This window comes from Solea senegalensis, linkage group LG2 (assembly GCF_019176455.1).
Source record: "Solea senegalensis isolate Sse05_10M linkage group LG2, IFAPA_SoseM_1, whole genome shotgun sequence".
In the NCBI taxonomy this organism is placed as follows: Eukaryota; Metazoa; Chordata; class Actinopteri; order Pleuronectiformes; family Soleidae; genus Solea; species Solea senegalensis.
The window spans coordinates 27,468,344-27,485,590 of NC_058022.1; the positions used below are offsets into that span (position 1 = coordinate 27,468,344).

General features: G+C 46.4%; 1 protein-coding gene across 1 annotated transcript in view; it reads left to right on the forward strand.

Annotated features, from left to right (window-relative positions):
- The first annotated feature begins 215 nt into the window (after positions 1-215).
- LOC122785654 (E3 ubiquitin-protein ligase Midline-1-like) overlaps positions 216-17,247 on the forward strand; it is a 51,716-nt gene continuing 34,684 nt past the window's right edge. The window contains exon 1 of the mRNA XM_044051561.1: positions 216-321. The gene's annotated coding sequence lies outside the window, so the exon portion shown is untranslated. The remainder of the gene's footprint in view (positions 322-17,247) is intronic.

Genomic DNA, 17,247 nt, shown 5'->3' on the forward strand with positions numbered 1-17,247 from the left:
TGACAAGTAAAACCCGAAGGGTTGGGGGTGGTTGGATGGTGGGAGGAGGAGGAGGAGGAGGAGGAAGGAGGAGGGAGGAGGAGGAGGGGAGATGCAGGAAAAGAACCTAAGTGTTTTGATTTGCTTGTACGCTGGGTGTGTAGATGCATGAATCGCCGTCCTCTTTCTCACCTTTCCTTTTCCATCTGTCTCTCTCCCTCACTTTCTCTCACTGTCTCTCTCTTCACCTCTTTTCAAGGTTACTCACTTGTGTTTAACCAGGGAGGAATCACCGCACGCGTCTCCCCTCCTCTGGCGGAGGACCATGTGAGGCTCATGAATGTAAGTGCCCCCTTTGTTGGTTAATTCACTTTCATTGAGTTCATTCCCTTAAAGGCGATGCGTTCAGGTTTTTTTTTTTTTTCACCACTTATAGCACACGCACAATGGGGTTGTCATACATCGGAGGAGTGGAGTGGGTGTGGGGTGGGTGGAGCGGGGCTATTTTTGGGGGCTTGAATGCTCCATATGGGTCCAAGCATGGCTGGGCTAAGTGCACGTGTCTGCTTCTGTCATTGTCTGGGGGTTCGCCGTAGTTCTCTACTGGACTTTCTACATGTGGTTCAAGTCATTCGGTGACTTTTGTTTGTACTTTGTGACACTCCCGATGCCGTGTGGCGTAATGCATTTATACGTTTAAACAAAAACACAACACACGACATCTGTTTTCCTGCGCAAAGCGTACGACTGCGGTTAATAAGGTATAACAAATGAAGCCTTATTGTATTAGTACAGTTAACACATTCCGATTGAGCACAATTTGAAGTAGAAAAAAGATAAATGTTGAAATTGAAGGAGAATCAAGGAGAATTTGTCTGTATGAATCAGAATCCAAACACAGACGACAAAGTACTTTTGCATGACAGATGTTACCGCTAGCTTGTTAGTGGTATGCCACCTTTGTTTACTTATGTTTACTTTGTTTTCCTCGTGTCCATATCACAGGGAAGTTTTCACATTCTCCTGAACATATTACACAACTTAATTTTTTCCTAATCAGTGCAACAAGGCCTCGTTTGTTTGGATCGTTTGTCACTGTGGAGAATATGCTGCTGTGATATTGCACGCTATGATTTGAATACACAACCCATTTCCTGATTTCTGAGAACATCAACAAGCTAGCGTGATGTCATGCCTTTCATTACGTCGTGCTGGAGTGAAGATTGATTTATTTACCTTTAGTGTTTGCTCTCAGATGCCTCCGTTGCAGCTCTTCCTCTTTGCACACTCTTTTCTGAAAAACAAACAAAAAAAAAACCCCATCACGGTTAAAGTTTAATTTTAATTTCTTTTGTTTGACACACAATTGTGAATTTCCAGCATCAAACACATTCCCATGTTTCACTGCAACCGCAGTGTCTGATGAAAATTGAAATGGACAAAACTGATGAATAATACAGCGAGTGTATACACTGTCATCAATTATAAACAGCTTGCTAAGTTAGATGGTGAACAAGCACATCCATGGCAAACATGTGACTCTGTACTAGGTGGTTATATTAGTGGTTTGCTGCTTGAAATGTCACATCAAACTTTGCATTTGAATGTTTTCTAACTGAAAATACTGCCTCCTGTTTGGTTAATGGTCCAATAACAAACATGCATAGCTCTGTAATTATTGAATTATGATGCTAAAATGCATTTAGCCGCTGATGTGCTTGGTTAGAGTCCCTCGATTGCCATTCTTAAGTGCAAAAGAAATTAAACATGTCTTTGCTGTTGACTAAAACATATTGTGAAACATCCTTTTGCCCAAAATCTTGATTTTTTTTAAGTGCTGAATGTGATAACTCTCATAAAGAATCATCTACACTTGACACATCAAGGATGTTTCCCCCACAACAGCAGCAGCAACAGAAGCCCTGACGTTTTTAAGGGATTTGTTGACTTTATTCATAAGGCCCAAGGCATGTTTAAATGATGCCCATCTTTCCTGGATGAGGTTTTAAGGAATCCTGACCTTTTTCTTAGAGTTGGCTGAAACGTTTCATTGCTCAATTCAAACCGAGCCAACGGAAACCTTTTGAAGTTACCTCTATACTGCTGCGTTCATGCAATTTATAACATCACTTCATCTCTTCATTCTCCATTATGGATTCCACACACTCCACTCCGTTATCAGTACTGACATGTGGAGAGGCAGGTGTTGGTGAATGCATCACGATGTGACAGCTGTGCACCTGGAGCTGCTGTTAAAGCAAAGTGAAACAGTGTGTGGAGAAAGATTTAGAGACATGTCACTTTGGTGGAGTTACATGTGAGTTCATGGGGAGTTTGGGAAAGCAAATGGTAATTAAAAGGGGATATTGTTTCAGTATTCTTGAGGCTGACACTCCTGTGTGTGGTTTTTATTCTGCACAAACTCCTCTTTTATGCGTTTTAACGCATATTAAAATCTAACCTCCTTTGCTGTTCGAACCATTTGCATGATACACTTGAATTATTTTCAGTCTCAACACCCTCTTTGCCATAGCTCAAGCTTGGAAGCTTTGGCATCACCGGCTTCCAGTGTGTCCAATCTTTTTTATGTATTGCCAAAACTTCCCCCACACACCTCCCAACCACCCTCACAGTTTCTATAAAATCCCATCCTCTCTCTGCTGACAACTCTGAGAGCTTGGCATTCAAATCTCAGCTCTCCAACAGCCTCAAAATCTGGCTCTGCTCCTTTCCACCTCCTTGTTTACACCGACGAACAAGAAAATGACTTTGAATAGAAATAAAGGACGGGGGGGTGGGGGACTGAGTTAGGAACCGATAAAAAGCGGGGTGTAAATGGAAGTCGAGGCTTTCTATTTGCACTGGCCCCCTTTCATCCACCCTGGGGGTATAGGGCTGTGTGAATGAGTCAGTTTGTTCCATGGGTGACCAAACATGGCACTTGAATGTTTATCTGCATAATGACAATACTAGACAGAGCCAAAGACACTTGGAGATGAGATGGACTGTGAACTAGTCAAGTGCCCCGGTCTGTTTCTGTTCAGTCTCTGCCGAACACACACAGAGCCCAGTGATGGCGATCCAAATGTCTTTCAATATGCTGCCTATTTGTGCCAGCCTCTTTGGGACAATAGTGGGGTCTCTACTGGGCTGGGAGCCTCATACTGGCATGTGTGAGAACTCACATTTGATAGTGACAACATTCACCCGATATTCAATGGTAGTGGACGCGGTGTGGCCTGGAATGAACTTGTGACTGGAAAAGCTGCACAAAATGTTGTTTGACGCATCTCAGTCGACTTGATCACGGGAGTGCTTCAAGCAACTCTGGGGCCCAGAGCCACTCGCATGGGGAAACGTTAAGACCTGAGTCACACCTTTCATGCCCGTGTGTTCATAGACGTCCGCTATGGTCTGTTGTGCTAAGGAAGTCCATTGGTGTGCAGACAACTCAGCAGTCAAAGAATACAAGTGCATCCAAATGAGGATGGACTCCTTGCAAGAGATCCCTATTACTGGAATGTAATATAAAACTATATAATGTGAGTTTAAGTATATGCATGTGAAATGCGGCTCTGATGCTGACCCTTATTTTAGTAAGAATGTAGGTGCGGACATGGAACACAGAAAGTATCACACAGGTCAAAGGGCGTTTCAGAATAATATCAGGGCCACAAAGATGAATATGGAAATATTGGAAACTAGGTGCCTTAATCTACAAATTACAGTGTACAGACAAATATTGTAGATTACAAAAAATAATCTACAATTTCTTGGCTGCTGCCCCACGTTACCGTGACAGACAAAATCAACAAAGCATGATGTGTTTCTATCAATAAACAGGACACAACAGAACAAACCTGATAAATATCAACAAATGTCCTTCTGGATAATACAATAGCTGATACAGTTTGTCTCATCTGTTGTGCAAAGTCTTTGTAGAGCTTAGTATCCAATCGATTAACGCAGAGGCTCTGCCTGAACACTGCCGCCTGCATTACATTTGCTCTTTGATTAACTGAAGCACAGAGTCAATGTCTGGCCTACATGGAAAAGTGGATCGAATCATTGTGCCCTCGTGGAGAATTCATAAACTGGGAAAGTAGTGCTGGGAGAGCAGGTCCCACAGCTGGTGGAGTCGTGTTCTGCTTTATCACTTTGTCATGATTATGACATCAGCATGTTATTCCAGGAAACGACGCAAACTAATTACAGGGAGTGTGATTAGAAAGTGAAACCTCGAAGCACTGCACTCTTCATTCGTTCATTGTCCCAACATGTTAGAGCAAATGCTGAGTCAATTCGACCAACTTCAAGACAGCTCTTACCTTACTTGTTAGAAAACCACTTACAGAATAAATTGGGCTTGTAAATGGAAGGTTTGTCGGTTGAAATTCTGGTACCCAACCCCCTTGGTGCAGATGCATGCTGCCCACTGTTCCTGAAATATGTTTGTATTTTTACTACTAAAGGATGGGTTCATAAAGTTGTATTCTATTCCATTTTAAATGCAGAAGTACAATTCACCATCACTGATTGGTTCAGTGATTGGTGTGTATGCAAATATGAGGCATTTTAATACAACTTGATGCGAGGGGGACATGTGCGGAGGCAAGTAAATGACACATGAGGCAATTCAACCTTCATGACTGGATTTGTGTGCTTCTGCCTGAACAAAACACAACTGTCTATTCGACGTCTACTGAAATTGAATCTCTTTTTGTTTATGTAGTGGTATGAGGCCCCACTGATTTAGTTGGTTTGACTGCACTCCGGCCGCTCTGCCTCATTAGCCAATCACTGCGCTTACCGAGGGAAGAAAAGTAGGCTGTGTCCCTCCTCCTGATCTCTCGCTCCCGGGTCGTTGTATGTGCCGCTAGCATCCGAGCACAGATCCGGCGTCTTCACCGCGGTCGAGCCGATCGTTCGTGGGCGGTGTTTATTGCTGCAACCAGAGCATTGGTGAGTGATGACAGGCTTATGTTGTTTGCTGCTGTAGCCAGGGGCTAAGCTCCTCTTCCGCTCCTCTCCCTCTAACAGTCTGCTGGTTGTGTGCTGCATGGTGGCTGTCTTCCCTGCCACGACTGATCTCTTCACCCCTCTCCCTCTTTGGACGGGATGCTAATGCACCCGGACTTATAACTGTAACTGTAACGCTAACGCTAGCGCTAACGCCAGGTGTAAACACAGCTGATTAACTACGGCTATTTGGCCGCTGCTTCGCCGCTGCTTCGCCGCTGCTTCGCCGCTGTTCTGCCGCTGTCCTGTTGCTCTGTGACTGTTGCTCCGACGGCCTGGTTCCGATCCGGTCGGCCGCCTGTGGTCAACCTGTTTACCGTTGCTACGTGTGATTGCATTGTGTGTGTGTGTATGTGTGACTGTAACTCGTACTGGATGCTACGAGTCTGCCCGAACTCTGTCACTCGCTATAAGATTGTGAAGTGTGTGTGTGTGTGTGTTTTAAGTGTAATCCGGCAAGGTTTGGTCGAATTGTTTATTTATTTACTTTTTGTTTAATGGTTGAACTTATGTTAATATGATTCATTTGAGTTAAAACTGTCAAACTGGTTAATTGTTGAGTTTATCTCTGGCCAGAGACTCTTTTGTTTCTTGTGTGTGGTTGATTTATTACTATAATTTAACATTTTTCAGTTTATCAATTGATCATTTACATTTGGTTCCTTAAATTTGAGCCCGTTTAACTGTGTTTTCCTCTCCCCTTAGCGCTGAAGGCCGACGGTGGTGGTGGTGGTTCTCCTGGGTGGTGGTGGTCCTGTGTGCTGTGTGATCCCTTTTTAAGATTTTCTTTGTTTACACGTCACCTTTTGCTGTGTGTGTGTGGGGTGTCCTCCTTTTTCTTTTGGATGTCACTTCCCCTACCAAACCCCTCCTCCAGCCGGTAAGCCTCAGACTACATCCCCTTTTTATTTGGGCTCTCTTTTCTTTTTTTGTTACAGTGTCAATCTCATGATTGTTTTAATAATAAATCGTTAGTATGATCATTGAACTCCGTCTCATTCCCTCCCTGAGTAAACGAACCTGAGTGTCTTTTTGTTCTGAAGGTACTAGTCGACCTTTACTACTGGTCCTTGGCCAGAACCCAAGGTGGCGTTGTCGGTATTTGGTGTATAGCATAGTAATAACCCTCGTGTCGCCACAAACCTGGCGTTGTCGGCAGGATACACTCAGTGGAGGTAGAGACGTGTGTTCTATGTTTTCTATGTTTTTTTTTGCCTTTTGATTTTCAGATTGCCGTGTGTGTATGGATGGCAGCTTGACGAACCAGCGGTGAGCGTATTGTTTTTCTCTTTGAAGTAGTGGCTCTAGCATTCTATTTAGCTGTAGTTGTAACTGTATCAAAATGGAAGGAGAGCTACAAGAGTTGAGGGATTTGGTGGCACAATTGAGGGCAGAGAATGACAGATTGCAGCTGGAGCAGGCTGTTCCCGTGCCTGGTCCTAGTGCTGCACCTGCTATTCCTGCTGAACCTCTCCTCACACCATCCACTTCTACCGCTCATGTAACCGAGCGACTGGTCCTTGTACCCAGAGATAGAAAGTGCCCAGCGTTTAGGGGTAGATCAGGTATAGGGCTAGATGAGTGGATTGAGGAAGCTCAGGCTTGCATGAGGGCTCGCCACCTGTCCACACTTGATCAGGCATTCTTTCTTTTTGACCATTTAGAGGGAGAGGCGCGTGAAGAAATAAAATATCGCTCGACTGCTGATAGAAGTGACCCAGCCAAAATTATTGTGGTATTGCGAGAGCTGTATGGTTGCACTGATTCGTACGTTGCCTTACAGGAGGCGTTTTTCTCGAGGCGACAACAGGATGGGGAGACTCTACAAGAGTTCTCCCTCGCGTTAATGAGTTTGATGTCTGTGGTGAAGCAAAGTGCTCCAAGCGAGATGTTAAATGCAGATGTTCTGCTGCGCGATCAGTTTATCGAAAACGTCATTGATGGTTCCCTTCGTCGAGAATTAAAACAATTAGTACGCAGGCAGCCTACTGTCTCTCTGCTGGATGCTAGGGCGGAGGCAATTAGGTGGGAGCGAGAGGGATTACCAGGGGGTGTGCGTGGCCGGAGCCACTCAGTTCCTTTGTTGACGGGCTTGCAGTGTGGCGTCCAGACTGCTTCTTTAGTGGCTAGTCCACCCCAGGCTTCAGAGCTGCAGGAGGTGAAACAAATGTTGAAGCTCCAACAGGAACAGCTTAAACATCTTACTGAAACTCTTGCTCAGCTGCAGATCAGTCAGCAGCGTAACTATTCTTACCGTGATCCGGTTATCTGCCGGCGGTGTCAACAGCCTGGCCACTTTGCCAGGGAGTGCAGAGGAGAGCGTGTCCCTCCTCAACCTTCAGTGTCTGCTTCCAGCCGACCAGTCTCTCGGCGGGATCCAGCTCAGCATTCGGGAAACTAGCGCCCGTCGAACTGCGGAGTCAAAGTTCGGGGGGAGTTGCCACTGGCTCACCTGTCTTGTGGGGGGATCGGAGAGAAGCTAAGCTAATCAGCACTTGTCCACACCTGGATGTGGTTATGGGGGGAGTAACAGTTCCTTGTTTAGTGGACACTGGGTCCATGGTGTCCACGGTCAGAGAAAGCTTTTTTCGGCAATACTTTGAGACTTGGGACCAAGAGAAACTTAAATCTTGCCATTGGCTTCAGCTTCAAGCTGCCAATGGATTGCCCATCCCATACCTCGGTTACTTGGAACTCGAAGTCGAGCTCTGTGGTAGGATTTTGCCAGGGTGTGGGTTATTGGTGGTCAAGGACCCTCCAGCTGATGCATCTCCTCCTGCCCCGGGTGTCTTGGGGATGAACATTTTACGAAGGTGCTACAGCACCTTGTTTGGGCAACATGGCTCTGCCCTGTTTAAGTTAGCCACCGTCACTGAAGCACCAAAGTCAGTGGTGCAGGCATTGCAGAGGTGCCATCAAGCTTCTCTGACTTCCTCTTCTGATGCTATTGGCAAGGTTAAGCTGCGAGGCAAGAAAGCTTTCCGCATCTTTGGTGGCACCATGCAGCTCGTTCCAGCCACCTGTTCTGCACAGCATTCTGGGACTACTGTGCTCTTTGAGCCCTTAGATCGGGGTCTCCCCGCTGGACTGCTTGCATCTCCAGCACTGGTTCGAGTTGAGGGAGGTACTGTGTATATACCTGTTGTGAATGTGGGAACATCTGATGTGCTGCTTTACCCTCGTACAGAGGTTGGTGCATTGCGTGAAGTTTGTGTGGTGAGCTTACCTTCTGGTATTGAGGAGGTTCCATCTTATCTGGCCACCGTTGCATCCCAAGCTGTGGTTCCCACACTGCAAGACCAAATAGATGTGGTTGATCTATCTGCTTTGCCAGCCGAAGAACAGAAGGAAGCCAGACATCTTCTTTGGAAATATGCTTCTGTCTTTTCCGCTCACGATGGAGACCTGGGGTGCACCAACCTGATAGCACATGAAATACCTCTTCTTGACGACACTCCCATCCGTCAACGCTATCGACGTATTCCGCCATCAGAATACGAAGTGGTCAAGGAGCACATTAATCAGTTGCTTGGTGCACAGGTTATCAGGGAAAGTTGTAGTCCGTTTGCTTCGCCGATTGTGCTGGTTAAAAAGAAGGATGGTAGTCTGCGCTTGTGCGTAGACTATCGGCAGCTTAACCACCGCACTCGAAAAGATGCATTTCCTCTCCCTCGGATTGAGGAGTCGTTGGATGCACTCACAGGAGCCCAATGGTTTTCCACTCTGGATTTAGCCAGTGGCTACAATCAGGTCCCAGTGGCAGAGGCTGACCGACCCAAGACAGCGTTTTGCACTCCTTTCGGACTCTTTGAATGGAACCGCATGCCCTTTGGGTTGTGTAATGCGCCCAGCACTTTCCAGCGACTTATGCAGCGTGTTTTTGGAGATCAGCAGTGTCAGTCGCTGCTCTTGTACCTGGATGACATTGTTGTTTTCTCATCTTCCTTTCGACAACATCTTGAGAGACTGGAAGTGGTACTGCAGCGCTTACAACACGAGGGCCTGAAGGCCAAGTTGTCAAAGTGCTCCTTTTTCCAACAGGAGGTGCGTTACTTGGGCCACATTATTTCGGCCGAAGGTGTTTCCACCGACCCGAGCAAGCTTGAGGTGGTGGCCAACTGGCAGCCTCCCACCACCATCTTGGCGCTGCGGTCCTTTCTCGGGTTCGCAAGCTACTATCGTCGTTTTGTGGAAGGCTTTGCCAAGTTGGCTGCCCCTCTCCATCGCCTTGTAGCTGAACTTGTGGGGTCCAAGTCTAGACGGTCTGAACCAGTCGTGGACAAATGGACAGGAGAACATCAGCGGAGTTTTGAAGCACTAAAATCTAAGCTCACCACCGCACCTGTGCTGGCATACGCTGACTTCTCCCTTCCTTTTATCTTGGAGGTTGACGCAAGCCATGGAGGCCTGGGCGCAGTGCTTTCCCAAGAGCAAGAAGGAAAAGTGCGGCCCATAGCCTTTGCCAGTCGTAGCTTAAGGCCGACTGAACGCAATCCTGTCAATTATAGCTCCATGAAGCTGGAGTTTCTGGCACTAAAATGGGCTATGGCTGATAAATTTCGTGAATACTTGCTTGGCCACAAATGTCTTGTTTTCACAGACAATAACCCGCTTAGCCATCTATCATCGGCGAAGCTTGGAGCCCTGGAGCAGCGTTGGGCAGCCCAACTCGCGTCATTTAACTTTGAGATCCGTTACCGTTCTGGCAAGAGTAACATAAATGCAGATGCTCTGTCTCGCTTGCATCCTCCCAGAACCACGGACCTTGAGACCCTTGTCTCTGGTACATCACTTCCTCAGCCATTGCAACAGGCTCTCCAGGCCAGTGGGCCTACAGCCTATCAGGCTGCTGTTCAGGCCTTGCCTCCGCATCTGCCTGCAGATATTGGAGAACTTCAGCGAGCTGATCCTGTGACCCAGGAAGTTCTTGTGTTTTGGCGGCAGAAACGATACCCGAATTATGACGAGCGGAAGCAGTTCTCTCCACCAGCCTTGGTGCTTCTTAAGCAGTGGGAGCGATTGGTTGAACGGGCCGGATTGGTGTACCGGCAGGTCTCTCCCTCTGACGGGGGAGAACTGGTTTTCCAGGTACTTTTGCCAGCTGCTCTGAGGGACAAAGTCCTCATGGAGGTCCACCAAAATCACGGGCACCAGGGGGTGGGCAGGACTTTGGAATTGCTCAGGCAGCGGTGCTACTGGCCAGGGATGTCGTCTGATGTGAAGCGCTGGTGTCAAACCTGCGAGCGGTGTCAAGTGGCTAAGGACTCTGGGCCACCTGTTCGTAGCTTCATGGGACATCTGCTTGCTTCAGAGCCTAATGAAATCCTGGCAATGGATTTCACCATGCTTGAACCAACCCATAACGGGCTGGAGAATGTCCTTGTGCTGACAGATGTTTTCAGCAAATATACACTTGCCATTCCCACTCGTGACCAGCGTGCCTCTACAGTGGCACAAGTTCTCGTCACAGAGTGGTTTTCGAAGTTTGGTGTTCCAGCACGCATTCATTCCGATCAGGGTCGCAATTTCGAAAGTGCACTCATTCGACAGTTGTGCGGTCTTTACAACATCGAAAAATCTCGCACCACACCGTACCATCCGGCAGGTAATGGTCAGTGTGAGCGTTTTAATCGCACTCTTCATGACTTGCTGCGTACTTTGCCTCCCTCTAGAAAGCGTGACTGGCACTCCTGTCTACCTCAGATACTGTATGCCTATAACACCACACCGCATCAATCTACTGGGGAATCTCCGTTTTTCCTCATGTTTGGTCGTGAGGCAAGGCTCCCTGTTGACTTTTTGCTGGGAAGAGTGCAGGATCCTGTTGATGGGACAGTAAATGACTGGGTCCGAGAGCATCAGACCCGGTTACACGTGGCTTTTGACGGCGTCCGAGACCGGCTGAGGGAGGCAGCCCAACGCCGGAAGGAAAACCATGACCAATCTGTCCGGTCAGAACCACTGGTGGTGGGCCAGTCAGTGATTCTAAAGGAGTTTGGTTGGAAGGGTCGTCATAAGATCCAAGACAGGTGGAATCCGGTGGTGCATCGAGTGATTAGAGCTCCCCCTGGCAATGGTGCAGTGTATACAGTTGCACCAGAGGATGACCCTGCCAAAATCAAACGGGTACATCGAACGCTGCTTAAAGCCATAGTTGGGATGGCTGCTTCAGGCGACAACCCTGCTCTTCTTCCCATCCCCCTTGGCTGTCCGGCAGTGTCTGAGAGCTCATCTGACGATGAGGACTTGATGGCTGTGGTAAGGGATCCCCTTCCCCCATCACCCGAACACTCTGCTGGAGAAGCCCAACCGGCACCAGCAATACTCGTAGCTTCGACAGTCCCGTTGCACCCTGTTCTTTTGACTTCTTCAGTCTCTCCCTCTCCTGGGAGCAGTGACACCGCTGAGCTACGTGCAGTACCCTTACTCTCAGCACTTCCTGCCCACTCGACGGCACAGCCCCCTTTCCTAAGCGCCGCTCCCTTGGCCGTCCCTCATTCAGGGAATGATGAAGTTGTCCGGCGACGGACCACTCGATCTACCGCTGGACACCACTCAAACCTTCATCACTTACCCAGGCCTGCCAACGAGGTTGCTCAGGAGGGGCCTTTAGCCGTTCAGTCAAGTGCTGTGTCTGCTTTCTTTAGACCGTGGTCATAGAGTTGAGATCTTTAAGTGCATCGTCGGGTCGACGATGAAAATGGGGGGGGTGGATTGTAGTGGTATGAGGCCCCACTGATTTAGTTGGTTTGACTGCACTCCGGCCGCTCTGCCTCATTAGCCAATCACTGCGCTTACCGAGGGAAGAAAAGTAGGCTGTGTCCCTCCTCCTGATCTCTCGCTCCCGGGTCGTTGTATGTGCCGCTAGCATCCGAGCACAGATCCGGCGTCTTCACCGCGGTCGAGCCGATCGTTCGTGGGCGGTGTTTATTGCTGCAACCAGAGCATTGGTGAGTGATGACAGGCTTATGTTGTTTGCTGCTGTAGCCAGGGGCTAAGCTCCTCTTCCGCTCCTCTCCCTCTAACTGTCTGCTGGTTGTGTGCTGCATGGTGGCTGTCTTCCCTGCCACGACTGATCTCTTCACCCCTCTCCCTCTTTGGACGGGATGCTAATGCACCCGGACTTATAACTGTAACTGTAACGCTAAGGCTAGCGCTAAAGCTAACGCTAGCGCTAACGCCAGGTGTAAACACAGCTGATTAACTACGGCTATTTGGCCGCTGCTTCGCCGCTGTTTCGCCGCTGCTTCGCCGCTGTTCTGCCGCTGTCCTGTTGCTCTGTGACTGTTGCTCCGACGGCCTGGTTCCGATCCGGTCGGCCGCCTGTGGTCAACCTGTTTACCGTTGCTACGTGTGATTGCATTGTGTGTGCGTGTATGTGTGACTGTAACTCGTACTGGATGCTACGAGTCTGCCCGAACTCTCAGTCACTCGCTATAAGATTGTGAACTGTGTGTGTGTGTGTGTGTGTGTGTTTTAAGTGTAATCCGGCAAGGTTTGGTTAAATTGTTTATTTATTTACTCTTTGTTTAATGGTTGAACTTATGTTAATATGATTCATTTGAGTTAAAACTGTCAAACTGGTTAATTGTTGAGTTTATCTCTGGCCAGAGACTCTTTTGTTTCTTGTGTGTGGTTGATTTATTACTATAATTTAACATTTTTCAGTTTATCAATTGATCATTTACATTTGGTTCCTTAAATTTGAGCCCGTTTAACTGTGTTTTCCTCTCCCCTTAGCGCTGAAGGCCGACGGTGGTGGTGGTGGTTCTCCTGGGTGGTGGTGGTCCTGTGTGCTGTGTGATCCCTTTTTAAGATTTTCTTTGTTTACACGTCACCTTTTGCTGTGTGTGTGTGGGGTGTCCTCCTTTTTCTTTTGGATGTCACTTCCCCTACCAAACCCCTCCTCCAGCCGGTAAGCCTCAGACTACATCCCCTTTTTATTTGGGCTCTCTTTTCTTTTTTGTTACAGTGTCAATCTCATGATTGTTTTAATAATAAATCGTTAGTATGATCATTGAACTCCGTCTCATTCCCTCCCTGAGTAAACGAACCTGAGTGTCTTTTTGTTCTGAAGGTACTAGTCGACCTTTACTACTGGTCCTTGGCCAGAACCCAAGGTGGCGTTGTCGGTATTTGGTGTATAGCATAGTAATAACCCTCGTGTCGCCACATTTACATCTGGCTTTAGGGAAAGCCACAAACAGAATGCGGCTCATAAAAGTCGTTGATCACCGGCTTGGCAAACTGCGCCGAAAGCAGGAGAAACAAAGAGCACATTTCTATAACGCAGAGGATAAATTACTTATTAAGCCCAGAAACTCGAACAATATGTTCCTCCAAGGATGCAGGAATTTACTTTGACGTCCAAGCTACTGTGTGTTATGCTATGATCATAAAGATAGTGATATTGACAGTTATGGTTTCATATGCAACTGTTTTTACTCACAATTATACTAATAATATCCGATCAGTCTGGGGAGCTCAGGCTCAGTCACTGATGCATCTGTATTTGTATTTTCAGGCTGTATTTCCATAATGTGACAAATATCTTAACCGTTTGATATAAGAGTTGTTGACCAGCACAAATGGGATATTTCTGCATGATTTGCAACTCCGGCTGCTTTGCTGCAGGGAAACGCACGGCCAGAGCAAAAAGGGAGGAATGGAATGACCTTTTTCTAGCAGCTGAGAAAGTGGAACTGTTGCCGTCTTGTGTGTGCACTGTCATCAAGCCAAAATGTCCTCGAGACATGTAAAACGAACAGAAAGGTCATTTGGAGTTTGCTGTGTTAATATATGTCGGAACAGATTTTGTCACAGCGATAGGATCACAAGGAGATGGTGGGCATGGTTTGAGGAGAACTGTGGGTCAAACAGTGTTCCCCTCCCGCCATGTGCTGAGTTTGACTGACGCGTTCACTGTCAGCACCTTCACAGGCCGCTCCTGCAGCTTCATGTGTGTTTAACGCGAGGCGTTTCGTGGAGATTGCTGAGTGCAAATATAGCCCGTGCTGAAATATGCAAAGCCATGCATTCTAATGCAATATCACTAATGGTCATATAGATTGTCTTGTTTGTTTGCATGGCCGATGTCTCTTCCCTATACACTTTGGAAAAGTGCTGTGGGTGGTTTATTGATTGGCACTCCGAGGTCAGCATATGGGCGTGTGTGTCAGAGAGTGACCCTGCGTGTCTGTGGTTGGCAGTATTTATCACTCCCGATGTTAGAAGACCAAAGACAAGGTGCTGGCTTGGCCTGGGGGGGTAGCGTGAGCTTGATAGAGAAACAAAACACGTAGAGAGGCCAAAGAGCCATGTTGGAAGCAAAATGTCCTTCTCTTCAAGAAGCTTTGTCCCCTGGTTATGCACCTCTGTGTGCCAGCCTGTCTGTCTGTCTGCCCTACCATCTGCCTGTCTAAATACTTCATTAAGGGTGACTTCGATATTTGTTATGCCTCTTGAACCCTCGCCACTCTTTGAGCAACCGAGTTCTGTCAAGTACAAGGATTTGCCATGGACTGTGAGCCGAACTGAATTATTATTCAGATGAATCCAGTGTGGCTCAGGGGTTGGCTCTGCTGCCTCCAAGGTTCAGTCCATAGTCTGCATTATTCACTTCCTGAACCCTGCAGTGCCCAGGAAAAGTTAAACCTCGATTCTTAGCATATCAGCTAAACTGTTAACAGGTACTTTAGAAGTTTATTGATAATTGAAACCTTCCAAAGTGGTGTTATCTTTTACTTTAATTTTAGTATTATTTGAATGAAAACTTTTTTTGTTGCTTTGCAGTGTATGTTAGTTGTAGTTGGTATTTAATACATGTTTGTGCAGCTACTTAGTTGTACAGCCAATAGGAGGCGCTCTCTTTCTCTCTGTACTGACCTGTGATTGTCAAAGTCTACTGTCATGGGCCCAACCAAACCACCTGGAGGACCTTGGTTGTCTACTTACTTACAAATTCTACACTTTGTGGTCGAATGTACAATAATAGGTATTAAAAGGTAAAATAATGTCATCAGCATTAAAGCATACACGACAAGAGCAAATCAGAGGTACATCAATATAAACAACTTTTGCAGAGCCGTTTGGCCGCAGTGTTCACTCGTCAATCATCCTTACATGCAGCCACTGCTCCATGCCCGACTCCTGTCATTCAAAACGTATGAGAAACTCCACGGAATTATGTTGGCAAACATCATTCAACGTCAAGTCGCTTTATTTGTTCCCTTTGAGAGATTTGAAGACACTGGCACATCTTACCGACATGACAAACAAAACAAATTGTAAAATAAAATAAGACTTGAATGATGGAAGGTTCCACCATTTGGTTTGGATTTGTAAAGGTTGTGAACATTAACATATGTTCGAAGATTTCTGATTACGAAAATCAAACCTGAGCCCAAAAGACATGTGTTTAATAATTCAAAGCATTAATGATCCAACTGAGACCATCATTTATTCCATTCATAATTCACACTGTCGTCACACTGCCACCACAGTGTACGAAAAACCCACCTCACCTTCATACAAAATGCATAAGCTTTGATGGATGTTCCCGGTCTCACTGACATGAACTCCATCTGCATCCGCAGTAAGCATCCCTCATTCTTTCTATGGCCACAGAAGATACATATAAGCTTTTATATTCACTGTGAACAAGGTGAGATGTTCCCACATTTGTGTGTATGTGTGTCAGTGGGGATGGCAGACCCATAAATCAGAATATTCTTACCATCAGGTGCACTACAGTACATAAAAACAATGGATTACATTTCCCACCACCACACACACACACACACACACACACACACACACAAACTGCATGGACACTGCGGTGATGATAGCAGGGAAATTGGAGAGAGCCTGACTTTCACTTATAACTTATTCATGCTTCACGCCATCGCTTGGCACACCTGGGAACAAGTCGTTTCTTTTCACAGTGGGGAGGCTCGTCTAAAGCAGCGGCGTATGACTTTAAAATAACAACTTGCTCCTCAATCAAACTCACGGAGAGTTTCCCATTTCGTCTCTCCGTTATCTAAACTGCAGCACGGAGCTGTGCCGCTCCCGGGTCGACAGTGGAACGCAGCTTCAGGCACGGCTGATTGAATCACTGGCACTGAAGGGATTCGTCCTAAAAGGTCATAACTGATGCGTGTGTGTGTAACATGTGATGAAACCTTCAGTTCAATCAAAGTCATTTAAGTTTGAACGACTTCCCGCGAACATGATTGGTTTTCATTCCAGTTAAAGTTGCAGAACATTTGCTCACGAGTCAATGATGTGTGCCATCCATCAGTTGATGAGACACACAGAGTAACACAAAACTTTTTATGTGGAGCAAGTTTTTAAATGAACCTGTGAACTTTTTATAGACATGTTTATGGATGATAATGTGAGTGTTTATGCAGCAAAATGACAGATCCACAGAGCTATTCATAAGACAATTTGCCTTTTGGCTCATTATGAAACTAAAGCAGGACAATTTGGATAATGGCAAGCCAACACTGTGGGAAACAGTGATTGTATGTCATATACCTGCTGTTACACTGGACATAATTATGATTTCAGTTGAAAAGCTGACTTAAAAAATGTATTTTCTATCGCTTTATCCTCCACATGAGGGGTAAAGAGAATGAAGGTCCACTGTCCTCTGCTCTGTGGGAGATTTTTTTTAATACATAATGCAGAGATGTGTGCCGTGTGACAGTAATCACCGGAGAACAAATTGGTGCATGATACTCACAGATTAATTCGATGACTAAACTGGCTCACTTGTTTAATGATGCTTTACTTTAAGGAGTATAATCAGTCGTTGTATGACTGACTTGAACTTCTAATCATCTTCTGATATCTGTGACGTTTTTGTTATCGGTTAAAGACCTGAGAATCGTCCTAAGAATTCCCGATACTTGTCGTTTCTCCCGATTGATGATTTGATTGTTGCAGTGCGATGGCTTTGCTTGAGACCCAGAAGCAGGGACACGAGTCTCTTCATGACAGTTTGAGGACACTCTGGACTTGCTGAGAGCTAATGATGATGCCGTCTGACACCCATACAGTATGTGAATATGTGTGGGTGTGTGCATCCTGAAGGATTTGTGTGTTATTTTAGACGTGTGTGGGGTTGTGTGTGCTTCTCTGTGTATGGGGCAAATTTGCATTAGCCTGGATGATGCTTGCAGAGATTTTCTTTGGCGCTACACAGAATAACCCTGAGCTATTGCTGCTATAGTGAATGTGTCA